The sequence below is a fragment of the Tamandua tetradactyla genome, chromosome 11, assembly GCF_023851605.1.
Source record: "Tamandua tetradactyla isolate mTamTet1 chromosome 11, mTamTet1.pri, whole genome shotgun sequence".
Lineage (NCBI taxonomy): Eukaryota > Metazoa > Chordata > Mammalia > Pilosa > Myrmecophagidae > Tamandua > Tamandua tetradactyla.
In genome coordinates, this window is record NC_135337.1 from 97900970 (window position 1) to 97924131 (window position 23162).

Consider the following 23162-nt stretch of genomic DNA (forward strand, 5'->3'; position numbering starts at 1 on the left):
TAACAGTTATTCCATACAAGTGAAATATAAGACTGCCATCTGTCCATTTTGATCTCCACATGCCTCTGAATCAATAGGCAAAAACACAATTGCTGTACTACCTGGGAGTGTTTGATCCAGCTTATCAAAGGTAAATTGGAGTGCTAATGGAAATGAGAAAGTATGTGTTGGAATATAGGAGATCCCTTAGGGCTTCTCTTAGTACTGCCTCATCTCATGATTAGAATTAATGGACTACTACAACAACCCAATCCATAATGAATTACTAATCATCTTGATCCTTTAAGAATCAAAGTTTGGGCCATCCCACCAGCAAAGTACCATGATCAGCTGAGGTACTTGCTGGGGGTAAAGGAAAATTGGAACAGATAGTGAATGAAGGTAGTTATAAATACTTCCTACGACAATGTGACCATGTCCAGAAGCAAGACTTGTCTATTATTTTCCCTTATTTTGTTATGTACATGTTTACATATATAGACACACAGAGTTTGTATACACACATATGTCTTATACATACATATATATGACATAATAATCTTTTTTTACTTCCATCTCCAACTCCCTTATCATAAAAACAGTAAAATTTACAGATTAAGAATATCACTCTGGGGCTAGCATCCTCTTCTGGGTAAAAGGTTAGTGCATGTTCTGCTGTATCATGTTAAGTGGAATCATGACTCTGTTATTGCCACTATTTGGGGATTAATTACAGTTTAAGTAGATGTATATTAGTGCCAATTTGATAAGCAGTGGATTGTACACTGTATGCATTATTGTAGGGACATATTGAAATTAATCTCTACCTATCCATTTATACTTTACTATTTTTTATTACTATAGAAATTTTAGGTTTACAGAAAAATCATGCAGGAAATGCAGAGTTCCCCAAAACTAACACATGCCTTAGTGTGATCATTGGTTACAATTGAGAAAATAATATTATTATAGTTGTTCTGTTATTTAGCTTACATCAGGTTTTTTTCCTTAAAATCACAGTATATGATTAAGACTGGTTGCCTTGAATATTTTATCATCATTGGCACTTATTAAACATATATTTTTACACCAGAAATTTTCATTCATTCATTCTAAATATAATGTTCAAATATTGTATGAAACATCAGAGCTTTCACATATTATTCATATTTATCTTGGTTCTAATGTGTGCACACTATTTTTACACTGCAATTGCAGTGAATATATATTCTTACATAGAAAATTAAGGTAGTTTTCTCAATTATTTAATATTTAATAAGATTATCTAATTATCATTTTAAAAGCATTATGCTCCTGCTCTTCTGTTTGTAGGGGACTAAACATGCCACACTTTCACTTGCTCATCATAAGAATCAGTAATACATTTTACTTGTACCAAAATTTTGCTTAAATATCTATACTGACTTTTCTCACTGTTCTCTCTATATTGGGATATAACATCCTCTTTTCTAGCTGTTCTCTCTAGACCTTCCCCATAGCTCCCCTGTAATATCACCTTTTCCAGAATGAACCATGCATTGCCTTGCCCTTCTTTACTGTTTCTTTCTGTCTGTTCTCTCAATTCTCATGTTTTCTTCCACAACATACAGAAAACTCCTACTGTGTGAAATTTGCCTGGTACAGTTTCCTTTTAAATATGCTGATAAATATGCTCAATTTAAAATTTGTTCTATATATCAGACTTTGGAAATAATGAAGTTACTTTCTACTTTTGTTAAAGTCTGTTTAGTTTTGGGTACCTGGGCAATGTTCCTGTAAACTGTCTATTTTCCTTGAATTTATGATCTGTTTAGCTCCTGTATTAATTATGGTTCTCTAGAGAAACAAAATCAACAGGAAGCATTCACAAATATAAAATTTATAAAAGCATCTCACATAACCACGGGAACACAGAGCCCAAAATCTGCAGGGCAGTCTGTGAAGCTGATAATTTTGATAGAGGGTCTGGATGAACTCCACAAGAGAGGCTCCCCAGATGAAACAGGAAGAGAGCCTGTCTCTTCTGAATCCTCCTTAAGAGAGTTCCAGTGATTAGATTAAGCACCACTCATTGCAGAAGACACGTCCCTCAGCTGATTACAAATGGAATCAGCTGTGGATGCAGCTGATGTGATCATGATTTAATTCTATGAAATGTCCTCATTGCAATAGACAGGCCTGCACATGCCCAATCAGACAAACAGTTACCACAACTTGGCCAAGTTGATACATGAACCTGACGATGACAGCTCTCATTAAGATACTTTTTATATCAAGTTCACTAAAACATGATTTTTCTTCTGAAAATACTATGTCAAGAAACATTTCAAGAATTTCTTAAAAGCCAAAGTGTTCAATGCATATAAACTAAATTAAATTAAATTAATACTTTGATATAATGTAGTTTTGAAGTCACTCATATTCATACACAAAGTTTATAGGTTCATTCACAAATGAAGTCAAGAATTCTCTGGATATTTGAGAAAGTAAAGTGGAACAAATATCTAAAAATAGCTAAAGAAACTAAATAAGCAAGAACACACAAGGTAGGAAAAGAATTTCAAAACAGGATAGAACTGTTAATATAATGAAATTTCATTTTTTAGATAAAATTTTAATTTTTAATTTGCTAGGAAGAATACATTCTAAAAAGATTAAGGTTATCAGAGTTAAAATACAAAACCAATATATTATAGTTTTATGTAATTTTACAAAAATAAAATGATGCAAAACATTGCAATAAAAGGACATGAAGTAACTAAAGTTATAGGACATTGTTTTTACTATTACATTTGTCTGAACCTTACTTCTTCCAGCTATTTTATGACTCAATTTCTTCTTTCAAGTTGCTCAAATGTGACATAATCCTTTGAGAATTTTCTATATTTATGTTTTTAAGGGAACAAACCCTACTGTCTACATGGACAACGTCTACTTAATATTTTTTTCTCCATAGGAGTTATCACCACCCATACTTAGTTCATTATTATGATCTTGGTTCGTTATTGAACCACACCACGTGTCACTCTTGTTAGATGGACCTCCTCAAAGTTCTTCAAACTGCAGGGTTCAGCCCCTTTCCAGGGCCTCTGCACTGGTGTCCTGTGTTTGGCACATTCTCCTCTTATGAATATTTATAACTAACTCTTTCTCACTCCAGTTGTTGTTCAAATGCCATCTCTTCACTGAATCTTTCCCTGTTCATGCTATTTCTAGTTGTTTTGTTATGCCATTGCCCTTAAATCTCTCATCTCCCAGTCTGCCCTATATTTCCAATTTTTAAAGTTACTTTTCATAGGCTAAATGGCAAATCACTTAATTTTATATATTTTTTCTGAATTTTCCAGATAGAATATAGGTGCCAAGAAGAAAAATACTCTTTCTTCTTGGCTAAACTATGTATGAAGTTTCAAGTATATTTTAGCAATTCAATGAATTATTAACTGAATAAGTGAATGAAATAAAGTGGCATAATGAACAAAACACATCTATGTCTAATTAATCCAGCTTTAAAACAACTTCCACATATTTGCAAACACTGAATAATATAGTCCATAGTAACAAATTGGCATAAAAATTTTGAAAGCTTTCTTTCCCAGTATCTGAGACAACTTATAGAACTTTATTATAACTTTCCAAAAATTTCAACATAATTTCACATTCTAAAGTTATTAAAATTATCTAAGAAAACTACAATATATTAAAATTTACATTCAAAATAGAAATATTGGAAGACCTTACAATTTGAAAATTCAAAAAATTTAAACTAAAATTACAGGCTTAACATTTTATTTGTGGAATAAAAGCCTATCTTATTCTTGGTGAATTAGGGATGAAAATATTTAACTCTAGAATACTTATATAAAGAATAGCAATATGAATAATTCACAGCACTGCAGGTGATTTAAAGTGACACTCAGATGGTTACCAGGAATATTAAATTTTCATGTTATTATACTGGTAACATAAATTTAAAATAATCTTATTTCTACTCCTAGAATAAAATAAATTAATTTAACCTAAGAAACTAGGAGAAATAAAATAATAAAACTAGAATAACAATGAATTACAAACAAATGAAGCCAAATGATATTTATCAAGAAGGAAAAATAAAGAGGCATTCTTAGAGAAGCTAAAAAAATAAAAAATGAGCCTTGAAAGAAAGGAAAGATGATAATTGTAAAAAATCTAGCTAGACAATCAAACAATTCTGTCTTAGAAATCAGAAGAGATTTTAAATCTTTGGTCAGTTTTTTACTTCTGTCATGACATTGCAAGTAGTCCAAGAATTCCCCCACAACCATAAACCACTCTCAACCTGTGTAAAATGCATGTGAAACCTGTTTTCAGTCATTGCCAATAGACATAGCAGGTCAGTTATCCACAATGTAATAGATGTATATGAGAAGGGCCTCAAAGTAAGCCATTCTTTCTGTACTGCTTGCTGATTAGGGACAGAGCATAATGATTTCACAGATATGAGGAGGTAAATATTGGGTTTCCAAAACTGAAATCGGAACATTAAAAACAGGGAAACAAAATTACTTCAAATATTGGTATCTGGATTTGCTGTAGGTCCTTAGGTGAACACTGGCCTCTATGTGGGCAGATGGAGAACAAACAGCAAGGAGAGGCTACTACCTGTCTGAGGGCAGTACTTGAATATCAGAGGTCATGAAGGGTTGAGAGAAACTCGATTATGGTCAAAGTACTTTACCATCAAAAGTATGATGAATATCATTGCTTAACTCAGGCATGGAGTTAAGCCAAAAAAATTTTTGTAGTAAGGACAATACCTGAGGAGTATACCATGCCCTAAGATTGAAGACAAAACAGAGCATATCTTCCTTAATAAAAAATAATACAAAATATGAGAGGTTTAAAAGACATTGCGAGTAAATTATTTTCTGTAGGAACAAAAGACAATACACTTTATGGAAACACAGCATAATCCAAATACCCTACAACATATCATTCACAAAATGCAGTATTTTATAAAAAAAATCTACAACACATAAAACAAAGTATGAAAATGTGAACCATGTTAATGAACAAAAGTTAATAGAAACATTTCAAGATGAGCCCAAAGTTTTCCTTAATGACCAAGTATTTTACTTTAAAAGAGCTTTAAACATTTACTTACTGACTTAAGGAAAACATGATCCAAATGATGATGTATATGGGAAATCAGAGCAGAGGAAAAAAACAGACTAAAATAATGAGATAAGTAGAAATGCTCAAAAAAAAAGAAAAATATATGATAATGAAAAATTTGCCAGAAGGGTGCAACAGCAGATTGGAGCCTATTGAAGAATGCAACGGTAAACTTGAAACCAGGTCAATAACTGTTTTGCAACCTGAGGAGCTAAGAGAATACAGCAACAATGACAGCAAAAAGCATTTTAAATAAACAGGTACAAAGCCTAAGTATGACAAAAAGTTGAATATAAAGAGTGATGTTGCATAAAATTTGGAGAAAATATGTCACTTATAGATCTAAGAAATTCTGAATGTCCGAAAGAAGATACATCCAAAATAAAAACTCACATACACACAAACAAGCATATCTTAATCAAGCTACATAAAAGGAAAGATGCAAAGACACACTTCACAGCAACCAGAATGGGGTAGGGTAAATACATGTCATGGGTCTATGGAGAATGGAGGGGGGACATTCTGGGGGAGTGGGGAATACATCAATTATGGCTGACTTCTCGTAAGGAGCAATAAGGCTAGAAGAAAAGTAATCTACAAGGGTAAAGGCAAAAAGTAAAATAGTTCTATCTAGTGAAAACGTTAATGAAATGCAAATGTAATATGGAGATAGTTAAGATATATATGTGGAATTAATGGCTGAAATGAAAAGGGACAAATGAAATTGGAAATGTTTAGGTGCTTACGTTTTGTATAAGGAAGTATAATGACATATTTTTTCTTTTTTTTGTCCTCAGAATGTACAGAGATTTCATCTACCATCTCAAAAATGCAGTTCTCCCTACTGACATTTTGCATCAGTGTGGTACTTTTCTTACAATTGTTGAAACAGTAGTATTATAAATTTACTTTTAACCATCTATCATAGTTTATATTACAGTTCACTCTTCTTTCACATAATTCTGTTTGTTTTTTAATATTTACACTGTAAAATATATATAACCTAAAATTTTTCATTTTAATAACTTGCCAATATACAATTCATGGTGTTGATAATATTCACAATATTTTGCTGCCATCACAACCATATATTACTTAAGTTTTCAATAACCCCAGAACAGAAACTCTGTACAAATTAAGTTTCAATTCCCCATTCTGTACCCCCACCTTAGCCCATGGTAATCTGTATTCTATTTTCTGACTCTACACATTTGCATGTTGTAATGATCTCATATCAATGAAATATTTTCCTTTTGCATTTTGCTTATTTCACTCAATATAGTACCTTCAAGTTCTTTCATGTTATCCCATGTATAAGAACCTCAATCCTTTTATGATTTAATAATATTCCTTTGTATGTGTAGAGTATATTTTGTTTATCAACTCATCTGATTATGGACAATAGGTGGCTTCCATTTTTTGGCTATTTTGAATAATTTTGCTATGAACACTGATGTGCAAATATCTGAGTCCCTGTTTTCATGTCTTTAGAGTGTATTCCTAGAACTGGTGTTGCCAGGACATATGATAATTCTATACTTTACTTTCTGGGGATTTACCAAACCTTTTCCTCCAGAAGCTGCACCAGCACCATTTTATATTTCCACCAACAATGAACAAATCTTGTCATTTCTAAGCATCTTTTAAAACACTTGTCATTTACAATTTTTAATAACAGACATTCTGGTAGGTGTGGAATTGTGTCTTATTTTATTGAATTGTGCTTCCTTAATGGTAATGAAATTGTACATCCTTTCTTGTCCTTATTGGCTATCTATATATCATCTTTGGAGGAAAACATACTCAAATTTTGCCCATGTTTAATTGTTTGGCTTTTTGTGTCAAGTTGTAGGATGTCTTTATATATTCTGGAATAATTAGTCCTTATCTGATCCATGACTTGCAAATGTTTTCTCCCATTCTGTAGGTTGCAGTTTTTTTTATTTTATGTTAAAGTAATATGATGGAAAAAACTATTACATTTTGATGATGTACAAATTATCATTTTGTTGTTTTTCTTGTGCTCTTGATTTCAGTACTGAAGAACCATTGCCAAATACAGAAGTTCAAAATGAAGTCATGAGAAAAGTGATTATTTTGCCCTGAAGACTGTGGTATTCTGGGGCTGGTTGTCAGTAATCCTTAATCTCTGGATTTTTTGTTATGTCAAAACAAAAAAGGAATGTCACAGGAATGTCATTCTCAATTTTATTGTGTTTTCTTTGTCCAGCTTTGGTGTTAAAGTAATGCTTACCTCATAGAATGAATTAGGAAGTGTTGTCTGTGATTCAAATTTTTGGAAGAATTTGAATAGGATTGATGGCTATGTCCTTTTTGATGAAGTTCACCAGTGAACTCATTTGGCCCTGTGGTTTTCTTTGTTTGGAGGGTTTTTTAAAAAACTTCTTTAACGTTGTTTAAATAGCTTTATTTAAGAAAACAAACAATACCATTTGAACCACCAAAAATGGGTGTATTATTTAACTTAGCCATAGGCATAACTAAGTAATTATTTAATTAGATTAAACAATAATCATCTTAAGCCTATGTTTGTACAAATTTGCTTCATAGACCAATTTGAAATTAGAACAAGCAAGGTAAAATCTAAAGACACAGGTATCAGAATTACTTAAATTCTAAATATTAAACACTATTTTAAATAATAATTGATTAGCTATGAAAACTGTGTACGTTCTAAAAATATTAAATATAAAGTTATTAGAAATATCAACTTTGCTATAGTAATGACCTGTGTTACTAAATATTTTCAAGATTTTTATTTCAGGAATTTGTTTTATTTAATATTATTAGAACTGACTACAGCTTTTGTCAAATCTATATATTCTTCTCTCTCTTGCTTTTTATCCTTTAAGTTACCCTTGCTAATGCTCTTCTACTCTGTACCATCCTTGAGACGTCCCTCTCTGCCTATTTTCAGATGGCACAGCTCTGTTTAATATTTCCCGTAGGGCTGTTCTCTTGTTGGTAAATTCCACAACCACTGTGAAGATTTAAACTTCTTCCTCAATTTTGCAGGGCAACTTTTCAGAATAAAGAATGCTTGACTGGAAGTCTTTCTCATTCAAAATCTTAAACATATCTTACACTGCCTGCTTGCCTCTATGGTGCCTGTTGATTACTCTGAGCTCAGTCTTATGTTTTCCTTGCTTGTAATAAATCATTTTTCTCCTGCTGCTTTCATCACTTTTAGTTTCTCTTCAAGATTTGACATTCTCTTATGTATATGTCTTGAAGTAAGCTTATTTGGATTTATTCTATTTGATATTCTTTGGTCATGTTTGGTTTGAATATTTATGTTATTTAAAAGGTTTGGGAAGTTTTCCTCTGTTATGTCTTCAACTCATCTTCCTATCCCTTTACTTTTCTCTTTTCATTCTGAGACATCAATAATTCTTATCTTGGTATACTTCATGTTTATCATTTTCCTGACATCAAATTACATTTTTTCCCATTTTTCTTGACATTTGCTCTTTTGAGCATTCAAGTTCAACTCCTCTATCTTTAGTTTACATATTCTTTCTTCTGCTTTTTTAAGTCTACTGTTATGAGTCTCAATATACTTTTTTTTTTCACATGGGCAGGCACCAGGAATTGAACCTGGGTCTCTGGTATTTAGTATACTTTTAACATCAAATAGTTTAATGCAATCTAATCAACCACTAGTAGTCTTGAAATTTGGAAGATGAATAATCATTTCATTTGCTCAGATTGAACACTGAATCACAATAATGTGAGACCATTTAGGAATATCAAGTATTCAGCAGTTTGACATACAGAAGTAAGTACAGAGGCATCTGAAATTCATTGCTTGAATTTCTTGCCATATCAATGGTGTATGAGCATATACCACATGCTTAGCATGTGACCTAAGAATATTAAATTGATACTTAATATAGCAAAATAGTCTGTTTTCTCAGTTTTTAGCAAATTAAGAGTAGAACCTTATGATATTAAGGTGTCAGGACTCCTAAGTTTTAAAACTTAGGAAAGCTAGAAATGGCAGCTTGTAGCCAGACAGTAAAGCAGGAAGAGTACAGAACCAATAACAGTAAACATAAGAAGTTCCAGTGGAAAGATTGCATCATATAAGTGCATTATAAGCATAATGGGGCCATTAAGTAAAATTGATAATTTGGGGCCACTTTGCTGAAATATCTAAAATTTTGACAAGTCATGTGCTAAGAAGTAGTTTTGATTTTTATTTACATGGAAAACAGATCTGTTTAAGAATTAAAGTTCTCCATTAAATATATGAAATTAAAATCTGAATACTATAGCATGACTGTGGTGGTTTGAAACTATGTACCTATAAAAAATCTGTTCTTAAACTAAATACATTAATACAACTTAATAACCTAAGCTCACAGTGGCTGTGAGTTCATTGCAAGTAGGACTAATTTTTTAAATATATTCTTTCTTTCTTTTATCTTTGGTAGAAAAATTACGGGTTTAGAAAACAAACATGCATAAAATACAAGATTCCAAAATACCTCCATGCCCCAAGCATCTTGCATTCATGTGGAACATGTGTTTCAGTTGGTAAAAACAAAGTGTTATAATTGTACAAATAACTATAGTCCATGGTTTGAATTAAGGTTTACTCTCTATGAATTGCAATCACATGATTTTTTTCTTATTTATTATTCTATTGTACATACAAACCAACATTTCCCCTTTTAATCACATTCAGATATATGTATCAGTGCTGTTGATTGTGTTTAAAATGTTGTGCTACCATCACCACCTATCCAATACCAAAACACTTCCATCATTCCAAACAGGAAACCTGTACATTTTAAGTCTTAACTTCCAATTTCCTATCCCCTGGTAACCTATAATCTAGATTCTGACACTATGAGTTTTCTTATACTAATGTTTCAAATCATTGAGATCATACTGTATCCCTTTGTGTCTGGATTATTTCCTTCAATGTGATGACTTGAAGATCCATGCATGAAATTACATGTATCAGGGCTTCAATCTTTTTTACTGCTGAATAATATTCCATTTTATGTATATACCAGATTTTATTTATCCATTCATTGATTGATGGACATATGTTACTTCCATCTTGTGGCAATTGTGAATCATGCTGTTATGGACATTTGTGTAGAAATAACTGTTCTGGTCCCTGTTTTCAATTATTTTGGTATATACCAAGTAGTGGGATTGCTGGGACACATTGTAGTTCTATCTTTAGTTTTCTGAGGAACTGTCACACTGTTTTCCAAAGTGACTGCACCATTTGGCATTGCCACTAGCAATGAATGAATGTTCCTGTTTTTCTGCATCCTTACTAATACCTTTTATTTTCTATTTTTTTAATAATAGCCATTTTAATTGGTGTGAAATGGTATCTTATTGTTTTGATTTGCATTTCCATTTCTCTGATGGCTAATGGTGTTGAGTGTCTTTTCAGGTGCTTCTTGGACACTTGCATTTCTTCTATGGAAAATGTCTACTGAATCTTCTGACCATTTTTAAATTGGGATGTTCAACTTCAGTGAAGTTGAAGAAGTTTGTTATATGCAATGAATATTAAAAACTTTGTTGGATATGTAATTTTCAAATATTTTTTTATATTGCATGAGTTGTCATTTCACTTTCATGATGAGGACCTTTCAAAACAATAGCTTTTAGTTTTCATAAAGTTCCTTTCTCTTTTTTTGTGTGTTTTTTTTGAACACTGGGGGGAAACTTTAATTAATCATTGCCTAGATTTTCTTGTAGGAGTTTGATAATTCTAGGTTTTATATTTATGTCTTTCATTCATTTTGAATTGAGTTTTGAATATGGAGTGAGGTAGGTGTGTCAGTTTGAAAAGGTTTATGTACCCTAGAAAAGCCATGTCTTAATCCTACTCCCATTTTGAAAGGGCAACTCTTTCTTCTAATCCCTATTTAGCACATTATGCTGGAAACTTTGACTGGATTATCTCCATGGAGATGTGATTTGTTCAAGAGTGGGTGTTAAATTGGATTAGGTAGAGATGTGTCTATACCCGTTCCAGGTGGATCTTGATTACTTTACTGGGAACCTATAAAAGAGGGAACACTTTGGAGAAAGTAGGAGATTCAGAGATAGCAGAGAAGAACAAGAGAGCCATGAGAAATCCACAACAGAGGACACCACAGAACCAGGAAACAGAATCCACCAGTCAGTGATCTTTGGAGATGAAGAAGGAAAACACCTCCTGGAGAGGTGGAGAGGATGTTAGCAGATGATGTCATGTTCGCCACATGCCCTTCCAGCTGAGAGGGAAATCCTGACCATGTTCACCATGTGCCTTTCCACTTGAGAGAGAAACCCTAAACTTCATTGGCCTTCTTGAATCAAGGTATCTTTCCTTGCATGCCTTAGATTGAACATTTCTATAGACTTACTTTAATTGTGATATTTCCACAGCCTAAAAACTGTTAACTTGCAACTTATTAAATTCCACTTTTCAAAACCCATTCCATTTCTAATATATTGAATTCTGGCAGCTAGCAAGCTAGAACAGTAAGTGTCATGCTCTCTTTTTTGTTCTTTTTGTTTGTTTTTTGCAAATTAAGTTATCAATATTCCTAGATTATATACTAATCTTTCCTAATTGAGTGGTCTCTATCACTTTGTCAAATAACAGTTGGCCATAAATGCAAAGACAGATTTCTGAGCTCTCAATTAAATTTCATTGGTCTATATGATTATCCTTGTGTCAGTACCATGCTGTTTTGATTACTTGGGTTTTTAATAAGTTTTATTGTTATTACTGTTATTATTATATTTGTAACTTATCTTAATGAAATTTTGTGGAGATATATATTCACATACCATATAAACATTCAAATTAGATAATCATTCATTCACACTATCACCTTATGCACTGCTGGTGGGAATGTCTAATGGTACAGCTGCTATGGAAGACAGTCTAGCATTTCCTCAGGTAAGTATATATTGTTATGACTACCGAACATATACTCAAAAGAGCTGAAAGCAGTGATATGAACAGACATTTGCACAGGAATATTCATAACAGCATTATTCACAATTGCCAGAAGATGGAAACAAAGTACCCATCAAGAGATGGGTGGGTTAACAAAATGTGGTATATACATATGATAAAATATTATGCAACAGTAAGATGAAATGATGTCCTGAAGTACATGACATGTTGGATGAGCCTTGAGGACATAAAGCTGAGTGAAATAAGCCAAAAATAAAAGGGCATATACTCTATTATTCCACTTTATGACTATGATAAAGGTAAAGTCAGAAGCTTGTAATACAGAATATAGGGGACTTAGAGATACACAGAAGCTAAACATGGGTAAATGTTTAGCTAATGAGGTTGAACTTAAATGTAAGGGAATAGATAGAAGTGAAGGTGATTCATTAGTGGGTCTATAAGTAATATTGTCAAATTGAAGGTGACATGATTTAAAGGGGTTATATAGACCCATGTGTCTCACAAATTAATACTACAAATATAAATAAGTTCTTGCATGAACTACTGCAAATGTATGAATCTTGCAGAAAGAATGTATAATTTGTGGGTGTGGGGGGAAACTGCTGTTGCATGCTTTGGATTATGTTTAATAGGAAAACATCAATAGTGCCACAGCAATATCAGGGGTAAACAATTGGTGGATGGGCAAGAGTTAAGAAGAGGTTTGGATTTTCTATTTGGTTAGAGTGTGCTTATTGGTTATTTTTCTCTTGGAAACAATGAAATTGTCTAAAATTCAGTGTTGATGGACTGTTGACTTTAAACATTGCATATGATGCCAAATTGATAGAAGTTGCTGAAGGATACAGTGACTGAGAAGTAGAGTGATGAATAATGGTCTATACATATGATTGAATATTGTGTGTTACAAAAAAGAATGAAGTTTTTAGGCATGCATTGTGAATGAAACTGTGGGACATTGGGTGAGGCAAAATAAGACAAAAACCAAAGAGCAAATGTTGTATGGTCTTATTTATAAAGTACCTGTAAGAAAATTGGAACGTACAATTTCCGTATAGATTTCTAGATCAGATAAGTCTTGAAATTCAGATGGCCAGCTTCTCCAGAATATCAACTAGTTCCATCCCCTTATCCTATATTATCAACAACCCCTTCCAACATGAAAAACTTAGAATGGGCATAGCACAAATATCTATAAGGAATGTGAGAAAGATCAAAGGAGATTCTGGAGTTATACAGAGAAGGTAGGTTTAAAAATGAGTATCACTCCTGAATCATTATATTGATACTTATTTTAGTCTCCAGTGTCTTGGAGCAACTAGTAGTCAAAGCCTAACATTGCGGAATTGAAATAACAAATTCTGAATTCTATTTTACAACTGATTGTAAATATGTCTTTCTTGCATGTAGATTATTTTTCACAAAAAGGCAAAATATTCTATTTTGATGATAAATGCACAGCTATACGCTGCTGCTGTGAAGCACAGATTGTACACTTTGTATGATTATGTGATATTTGAGTATATCATATATATCAATAAAATTACATTAAATAAAAAATCTACTTCATAAAAGCCAATTCATTTTTGGTATATTGCATTATGGCAGCATCAGCAAACTAAAACACATGGTTATACTTAAAAGGTCTGTAGTTATTCAATCATCTTCAAAAGCCAAGTCTATTGGATTATAAGTCAACAGTCTCAAGTATTTCCCTCTGGCTACTCCAATACACAAAAACTGTAATGGGATATCTATATACTGCATAATAATAACCTCCCTAAACCCCTCAATTCTGTTTGCAATCTCTCAGCAACTTTTCATTTTTCTTCTGCTTTTGTCAAGAAAGCTTTCCAATTCCCACAATGCCAGGACCAAGCTTATCACCTGGAGCCACATCCCACATTGCCACAGAGATTTGCACCACTGGAAGTCATGTCCCATGTGTGGGGAGAAGGCAGTGTTCAAGCGAGGCCACATCTGAGAAACAGAAGAGGTTCTCTAGGGTTCACCCTTAGTCATAATCATATGTAGACTTAGCTTCTCCTTTGCAAGAATTTTTCACAAGGGTAAACCCAAAGATCGAGGGGCTCGCCCATCAATTTGGCAGTGGTTGCTAGAATGGTTGCAAGAATATCAGGTCTTTCATAGGTGAGGGACTTTATTATTTGCACCTTTAACCCCAGTGTCTCAAAGGGAGTTTGCAAATACTTCTTTATCTTCTGCCCAGGTTACTTGGAAATGTATCATGGCATTAAACTATACCATACTAACCAAAAAGATTTCACCCCCATTAACGATACATGTTAGATAGTGTGCTACCAAAAATATGTATTTTGCTCCAAATAAACATCTTTTTCTTAGGTCTCACAACAGACATTGAAGTTTTAGAATACTGTCAGTGTTATCCTCTACCCATTAGTCTAATTTACCTTATTCCTACCCTGATCAGCTTCATTCATATTTCTAATTGAAGTCTGATCACTTTTTCAGTTTTTTTAATCATTGCTGATTGGAGTAATGCTGACTTTTGCTCTGAGTCTCAGGTGTCATACAAATACCTTTGATTCCGGGGAACAACCAGATTATATACAAAGAGTTCAACATCTCAGAATTTAGAAATAACTGTTACAGCTCTGGAATAAATGTGATTGCTGTGAGAGCTTTCAATCTAGGAACCTTTGCAATATTCCTTCACCTGATAGCCCATGCATGTGAATTCAATCCTTAGAGTTTGCACATTATAGTTAGTCCATATTAGTGAGGTGTTATAGTATTAGTCTTTTAGTTTCTGGCTTATTTCATTCAACATACTGTCCTCAAGGTTCATCCACCTATTTGTATGCCTCACAACTTCATTCATTCTTGCTGCACCTCAATAGTCCATTGTATGCATATATCACAGTTCCCCCTTCCATTTCTCAGTTGATGCATACAATGAATGGCTTCCTCCATTCATTGCAAATCTCAATGACTGCTGCCATAAACACCAGTGTGCAAAGGTCCATTCTTGTCCCCACTCTCAATTCCTCCAAGAATGTGCCTTACTATGCAGTTGCATGATCTTACAGAAACCCCAACCCTAACCTCTTGTGGAGTCACCACACTGCCCTCTAGAGGAGCTCCACGACTCTACTTTCCTACTAACAGTAAATAGGTACATCTCATTTGCCACATTTTCTTCATCACTTATATCTCTCTGTTCATTTTTAAACAGTTTTATTCACATATCATACAATCCAGCCTAAATAAAATATCAGTGGTTCCCCATATAATAGACCTTATAGATTATGGTCTTAATCACCATAATCTTTACAAGAACATTTTCATTTCTTCCACAAAGAATAGCATACTTCTCACCAATTTCCCCCATATTGACATTTAGCTTTGGCATATTGCCCTTTTTACATTCAAGGAAACATATTCCAACATTACCGTTAACTATAGACCTTAGTTTTTTTATTGTGTTTTTTGCTATAAAACATCCCTTGAAGTGTCATACATGTCCCCAGCCCACTGCCTTCAATCACACTCACACTTAGCTTAATTCAGTGTGCTTACAATATTGTGGTACCATCAAAGAGTATTTTGCTGTCCATTTCTGGATTGTCACAATCAGTGTTGTTGAACATTCTGTACTCTCTCAGTATCAAATGTCCAATCCTTCCCTTCTTTCTATCTCCTGATAACATTTGTTCTTAACTTTAACTCTAAATGTTCACTCACTAATGTTAGTTCATATTCAAGAGACCATATCCTATTTGTCCTTTTGTCTCTGTCTAATGTCCTCAAGGTTCATCCATATTGCTACATGCTGTGTTAATTTGCTAGCTGCTGTAATATGACATTCCAGAACTGAAACAGCTTTTTTATTCACTTGGGCAGGCACCAGGAATCTAACCCGGGTCTCTGGAATGGTAGGGGAGAACTCTGCCTGCTGAGCCACCATGGCCCATCCTGAAATAGCTTTTAAAAAGGGGAATATAATAAATTGTAAGTTTGCAGTTCTAAGCCTGTGGAAATGTAAACTAACGCATCTGGGGAATGATTCCTCAATTTAAGAATGGCTAATGCATCTGCAACACTTCTATCAGCTGTGAATGCTTGCTGGTCCCTGAATCCTGGGTTTTGTACTTTCAGCCTTTATTCCTGTCAGAGTTACTCAATTTGCTTCTCCAGAGCTGGCTTTCATCTATTGGCTCCCTTTGGCTTGCTCATGATTCTGGCTTGCTTAACCTTTCATGGAAATATTTTCAGGGCTCCAAGTATCTCCAAATGTCCATGTCTCTGCTCTCCATGTGTCCACAAGTGTGTCTCGTCTATTGTGAAGTTTCTGTTGGCTCTGATGCTTCTGTCCTTACTCTAGGCTCTGTTGTTTCTATGATTTCTGTGGTTTCTGTCATTTCTGACTCTCACCAAAATGTTTCCTCTTTCAATAAATTCCAGTAAACTAAGCTGACCCACCTGGAATGGGTGGAGTCACATCACCATGTAATCAAAAGTTAATACTCACGATTGAGTGTGTCACATCTCCATAGAGATAATCTAATCAAGCAACCTACAGTGTTGAATAAAGATTAAAAGAAATTTATGCTCTCATGTCATTGGATCAGGATTAAAACATAGCTTTTCTAGGTTATGTAATACTTTCAAACCAGCATATTCTACTCTCTGGGCCCCCAAAAAGGATGTGGTTTTTGCATATACAAAATGCATTCACTCCATCACAGTATCACAAAGCTTTAAACCATTTCAGTAGCAATACAAATGCATTACAAAGTCAGAAACAATAGAAATCTCATCGAAGTCAAATATTGGCATGGTCTGTTCTAAGACAAAAATGTTCTTTTTTCACTGGAAGTCTTTTAAGGGGAGTTCAGAAGAGACAGTCATTCTTCCTACTTCAGCCAGCCATCCTCTCCTGAGAGTTCATTGAAGATCTTCATTGGACCCACCAGCCTGTGGCCTGACCTACAGATCTTGGAATCTTACATCCCCCTGCTGACCCAGCAAGCTTCTCCTGAGAGTTTGTTGAAGATCTTCATTGGAGCTGGCAGCTTGCAGTCTGCTGTACATACTTTGGACTCTATATCCTCATGACCATGTGAAACACTTTTGTAAATTTTATATTTACAGACATATCCTACTGATTCTGTTTCTCTAGAGAACCCTAGCTAATACAGTTTCCCATTGTATAACCTGACTTTTCACTTTCCTGACTAAGACCCTTAATGCACAAAAGTTTTAAAATTTAAGGAAATTCAATTTATCTATTTATTTTGTCATTGCTTGCACTTTGGGTGTAAGGTCTAGAAAACACTTCATGTCACAAATCTATGAGATATTTCCCTATAATTTCTTCTAAATATTTATGGCCTTAGCTCTAATGTTTAGGTATTTCAGCCATTTTGAGTTAATTTTTGTACAAGGTGTGAGATATGAGTCTTCTTTCATTCTGTGACATCGTTGAGTTGGCTTGACCACCTTGTTAAAGATCAGTTGTCCAGGTGGGCCACAGTGACTCAGCAGGCAGACTACTCACCTGCCATGCTGGACACCTGGGTTTGAATCCCAGTGCCTGCCCATGTGAAAAAAAAAATCCATAAATGAGAGGGCCTGTTTCTGAACACTCATTTCAAGTCCATTGTTCAGTATAACTATATTTGTGCCATTATTGTGCTTTTATGCCCACTACTGCTACGTAATATGCTTTAAAGTCAGGCAGTTGTGAGACCCCCTGCTCATTTTATTTTTCAAGATATTTTTAGGATGCAGGACACACTGCCCTTTCAAATCAATTTGATTATTGTTTTTTCTATTTCTGTGAAGTAAGTTATTAGGATTTTAATTTATACTACATTGAATCTACTAAAAAAACAATTCTTAACTCATAGTTGTTATCTGTTAGTACTTTACATATCTCAATGCACTGCCTTCATGCTTTCATGGTTGCTGATGAGAAAATGGCACTCAATCTAGTTGGTACTCCTTTCTTCATGACAGTTTTCTTTTGCAGCTTTCAAATTATTTCCAACTCCTGAACATTCAATAGTGTGATTAATACAAGACAGAACTTATTTTTCTTCATGTTTAAATATTTTTATATTTTCTGGGCTTCATGGATGTACATATTCATGTCTTTTACTAAGTTTGGAAAACTGTCATTACTTATTTGAATATTCCCCTTTCTTCTTTCTCCTTCTGGGCCTCCTACAATATGTTATTGGTACATTTGATTGTTTGTCAGAGATATCTCTGTTTGCATTTTCAATTTTAGTAAATCTTTTTTTTTCTGCTCCTCAACCTGCCTCATCTCAAGCATTTTGTCTTCTAGGTCACTGATTCTTTCTTTTGTCAATGGCAATCTGCTCTTGAAATCATCCTGGCAAGTTTTCACTTCAGTTATTGTGGTCCTAAATTCCAATTGTTCTGTTTGGTTCCTTTTTAAATTATCTATTTCTTTAATTAGACTCTCATTTTCTTCATCATTGTTTTACAGATGTCCTTTATTTCTTTGTACTTTCCTTCATCCCTTCAGCATTTTTAAGATAATTTTTAAAGCCTTTGTTTGGCATGTCCACATTCTTGTCATCTTCATTCATTTTATGCTTTTTCATTAGATGGGTCTTATTTCCTATTACTTCATTTTTCATTTGTTCTTGTGGCATATTGTACATTTTAATATTTTTAAAATGTTAATGCCATGATTTTTTCCTGTGATATATGTATTTCTTGATTTTGCAAACAGCTGATGATAAGACAGAGATTATCTTGAGCTTTAGCCCTGATGTTTCTGAACTTCTCTGTTGCCCTAGGCTTTTCTTTGTCAATTGTTTCATTGTTGCTCTGTTTAAGGAGTTTTACTATCCTCTCTGTTTCTTAGGGACAATATCTCAGTCTCCAGGATATTTGAAGCTGGCATGCCTGTGACCTAGATTGTTTGCCTTTAGAGTTTCTTACACTTATTTGACTGTCTCAAACTACTTTTCCCTTAAGGCAAATTCTGTGACAATAGCATGATGAAGAGGACTTTCCCAAGACAGACTTAAGACAACCAGGCCCAGGAATCTACAAAAGGGGCAAAGATCAGCTCCAAGGTGGCCTGGGGAGGAGATAATGAAAGGACCAAGAGCTTCTCTGATTGCTGTGGAAAACTGAGACTCCCTTATCTGCCTAGCCAGTGCAGCACTTCAACTCTTCCCCAGAGTGCTGAGGAAGCACAGTGTCTTTAACTTTCCATTGTTGCGATTTCTGTCCTGAGATGGTGGAAACAATGACTGCTTGCACCCTGGGTCAGTGGGGTTTGAAACAATGGCTGCTATCATCTGTGCCCATGCATCTTTTTAAAATATTTTTTACTGTGAATTATAACATATGTACAAAGAAAATAAGGAAAAAGCAATACTTTTCAAAGTACAGTTCAATAAGTTACGGTACTGATTTCAGAATTTGCTATGAATTACCATTTACTATTTCATATTTTTTCATATAGCTGCTCCAAAATATTTGAGGCTAAAAGAAGCATCACTGTGGTGATTCAGCATTCATACTCATTTTTAAAATCCTATTTCCTCTGTTATAACTTTTCCTTCTCCTTTGATCCTTATCCCAAATCTAAAGTTCCCTGTAGATTTATCAAAGACAAATTTATAGAACTTTAGCAATGCCCATTCTGACTTTTTCATGTTTAGAAGGAATGTCAACACTAAAGGATAAGGGGTTGTAATTAGTTGAAAATATTGGAAAGGCTGGTCCCTATGCATTTCAAGATTTTTCTGGCCTAAGAACCTTCTGGAAAATATAGGTTCCAAGAAGGCAAACAGTAGATGAAACTTTTATAGAGTGTCAGTTTGAGCCCTAAGTGTTCTTAAGAGTTAAAAAGAGTGATACTGGTTGGGGTTTAGCAAACCATAGCAGTACTTTCTAACTGAAGTTTGTGTAAGAATACCCTCTAGAATAACCTCTCTACTGTGTTTTATCTATCTTAGCCACTGATGTCATATTTTATTACACTTCTTTTACCCTTTTTGTTCAGGAAGGTATTGTCAGTCTTATGTTGCAAGGGCCACACACATCCAAGGGGGTCATGTTACACAATGTCAGGAAGAATTTCAGTCCTGAATGTCATGTGCCATACAGGTGAGAGGGTAAGGATTTTCTTTGCAGGGCTGAGCTTAAAAAGAGAGAAAGGCCACATCTTAGTAACAAAAGAGGTTTCCTGGAACCAGCTTTTAGGTCTCATTATAAGTAGTCTTACACTTTTCCACAACAGAAATAAGCTTCATAAGGGCAAGCCTGAAAATCAAGACTTTGGCTTACTTTCTTGGGAGTCCCTAATGGATAAGAGGGTCCCCAGCATTTCTCAGATGGGAACGTTTAATAGTTCCATAATATTTTCAGACCCTCAGGAGACTCTACAAATATATTTTAATTATCTGTCCACCATAGTTTGAAATGTATCTGTGTATAAATTACATTAAACTATTCAGAATTACAAAGCCTTGTTCCCATTCTTGACTCCAAGAGTTTTAGTTGTTTAAATAAACTGTCCATACAGGTTGATTTAGATTTTGTCTATAGAAACCCTAGGCCCAAGACAGAACAACCTGTCTTCCACCAGTCCCATACAGGAGGCAGAGGTCCAAAGCACACACGCCACCATCCACCACACTGCACTCTGATCCAACCCAGTGCCAGCCAGACCAGCTTCAACTCAATCTCCAATTGAGGTCCAATCTCCCCTTCAGCTGCTGAAACCATTACTTCAGGGCCAAAGCACTCCATCCCCAGGTCCCAGGTGTTACAGAGTCACCCAAGGCTCCAGAGAAACACAAGCCAACACATATGCAACTCAGTGTGCCAGAATATAGAAACACACCCACTATTCAAACCAAGTGCAGCTGCCAAAAGTCCCACAATCCAGGCTCCATTCCTCCTACAAGTATTCTCCAAAAGTCTGTCCAAGTCTTTTTAAAACAATATATGCCCTTAGAACTGGGCCCCACTAATCTGTATTTATTAATCAAAAAACATAATTAATGATCAGCTGTGCCTTCCCCTGATTTTGGAGAAGAGGGTTTTTATGTCCTTTTATTTCACAGTGGAGTTAGCCAGAAGCTAGACACCAGGGCACTCTGATGTGAAAGTGAAGGATGTGTGCCAAAGAACAATTTACTGTTCTTTAAAATAATTTATCAGATTCCTTTTCCCACTCTTTTTTTTTGATGCTGTACAGTGTTCTACTTGCCTCAGGAGTCTTAAAATAGTTGTTTCAGACAGTTTCTGCCCATTTGGTAGTTCTATTGGTGGACGGTTTGAGTCTTGGAGCTTCTATTCTGCCATCTTCCTACAGTCTTTTCCTTTTGATTTTATATAATTTGAACTACAGTACTATATACAAACATTTTCCTTATACCCCACTAAACCCCACCTTTATGTTCTACTTGTTCTAAATTATATCATTACATGTAACCTGTCCTATACTGTAGATCTGCCATTATTTTAAGCATCTTCTTTTTAGAATCTGTACAAATGAAAAGTGGTATTACATACATATCAATAAAATGTAATATTGAGATTTATAATTATCACTGTTAGCTTTACCAGAAGTTTTTATTTCTTATGCTGCTTTGATCCACTTTCTAGTGTCCCTTCCTTTCAGTCTGAGGAACTTCCTGTAGTATTCCTTGTAGGGGATGTCTAGTGTTAGAATCTACCTCAGCTTTTGTTTGTCTATAAATGTCTTAATCTCTTCCTAATTTTTCAGATAGCTGTGTCAAAAATTAAATTCTTAGTTGAAATTGGTTTCTTTCAGCACTGAAATTGAAGGAAGCAGTCAATTCAATGTGGCTTAGGGCAAAAGATTCCTTGTTTTAAAACATGCAATAGAGCACTTTAGGAAGGGGGAGGTCTATATCAAAAGAATTGAAGAGAGTGGGCCATAGTGGCCCAGCAGGCAGAGTTCTCACCTGCCATGCCAGGGGCCTGTGTTTGATTCCTGATGCCTGCCTATGCAAAAGAAAAAAAATAATAGAAGAGTCATTCACATTCTAAGGCCAGGACACAGGCCCATGACAAGACACAGGCTCAGAAAAGAAAGAGAGGAACCCACAGTTTTGCCTCAGGTTGATATTATTAATAAGAGATTAATATCTGAAGACCAACACCAGAAAATACAGAGCTAATTTTCAAATACAGGGAAAGTATATATTTTTGTTAGCTTCTGATACTCAAAGATATATTTTTCACGTCACTAGCTGTATGCAACATTGAGAAACAAGCATCTAAGGGATTTATTCCTTGAATTAGTACATGAAATTTTAAAATATGTTGTGCACAAAAAATATTTGCTGAATTAATATATGAAATTTTAAAATATATTCTGCACAAAAAAGATTGCAAGGCAATGACACAGTAAATTTGGGCCTTCACAAAAAACAAGATAGAACTTCAGAACTCATCATAGAAGACAAGATGTTTGATATAAAGAAGAAAGAATCAGTGAATTTGAAGACAAGATGATTGAAATAATTCAGGCTGAAAAGAAAAACAATAAAGAAGGGATATAAGAGAACAGGGCCTAAGAGACTTTGGGGCACCTTCATAATGGGAATCTCAGAAGAAGAAATAGAGAAAGGGGCAAGAGGCATATTCAAATGAATTATGGCAGAAAACTTGCAAACTTTAATTAAAGACATGAAGATATGTTTACAAAGCCCAACTAACCCTGAACAGGATAAAGAGAGAGTTCTAAAGGCTGCAAGAGAACAGCAATATGCTATACAAAATGCAGTCCCAATAAAAATAAGAATGAATTTCCCATCAGAAACAATAAAGCAAAAGTCTTTGGGACTGTGTTGAATGAAATGGCAGAAATAGAGAGACATATTATCATGCCTCGCTCATATTGACTAACTATAATGTGTAAACTCCATTAATTGAAGTCAAGAGCATGGGTTATCAGGTTATGGCCTATTGTTAAGGGTCCTAGATTGTAAGCTCTTACAGTAGTCTCTTATATTCAGGAGTTGTAACTGTTATTTCTAAATTCTGAGATACT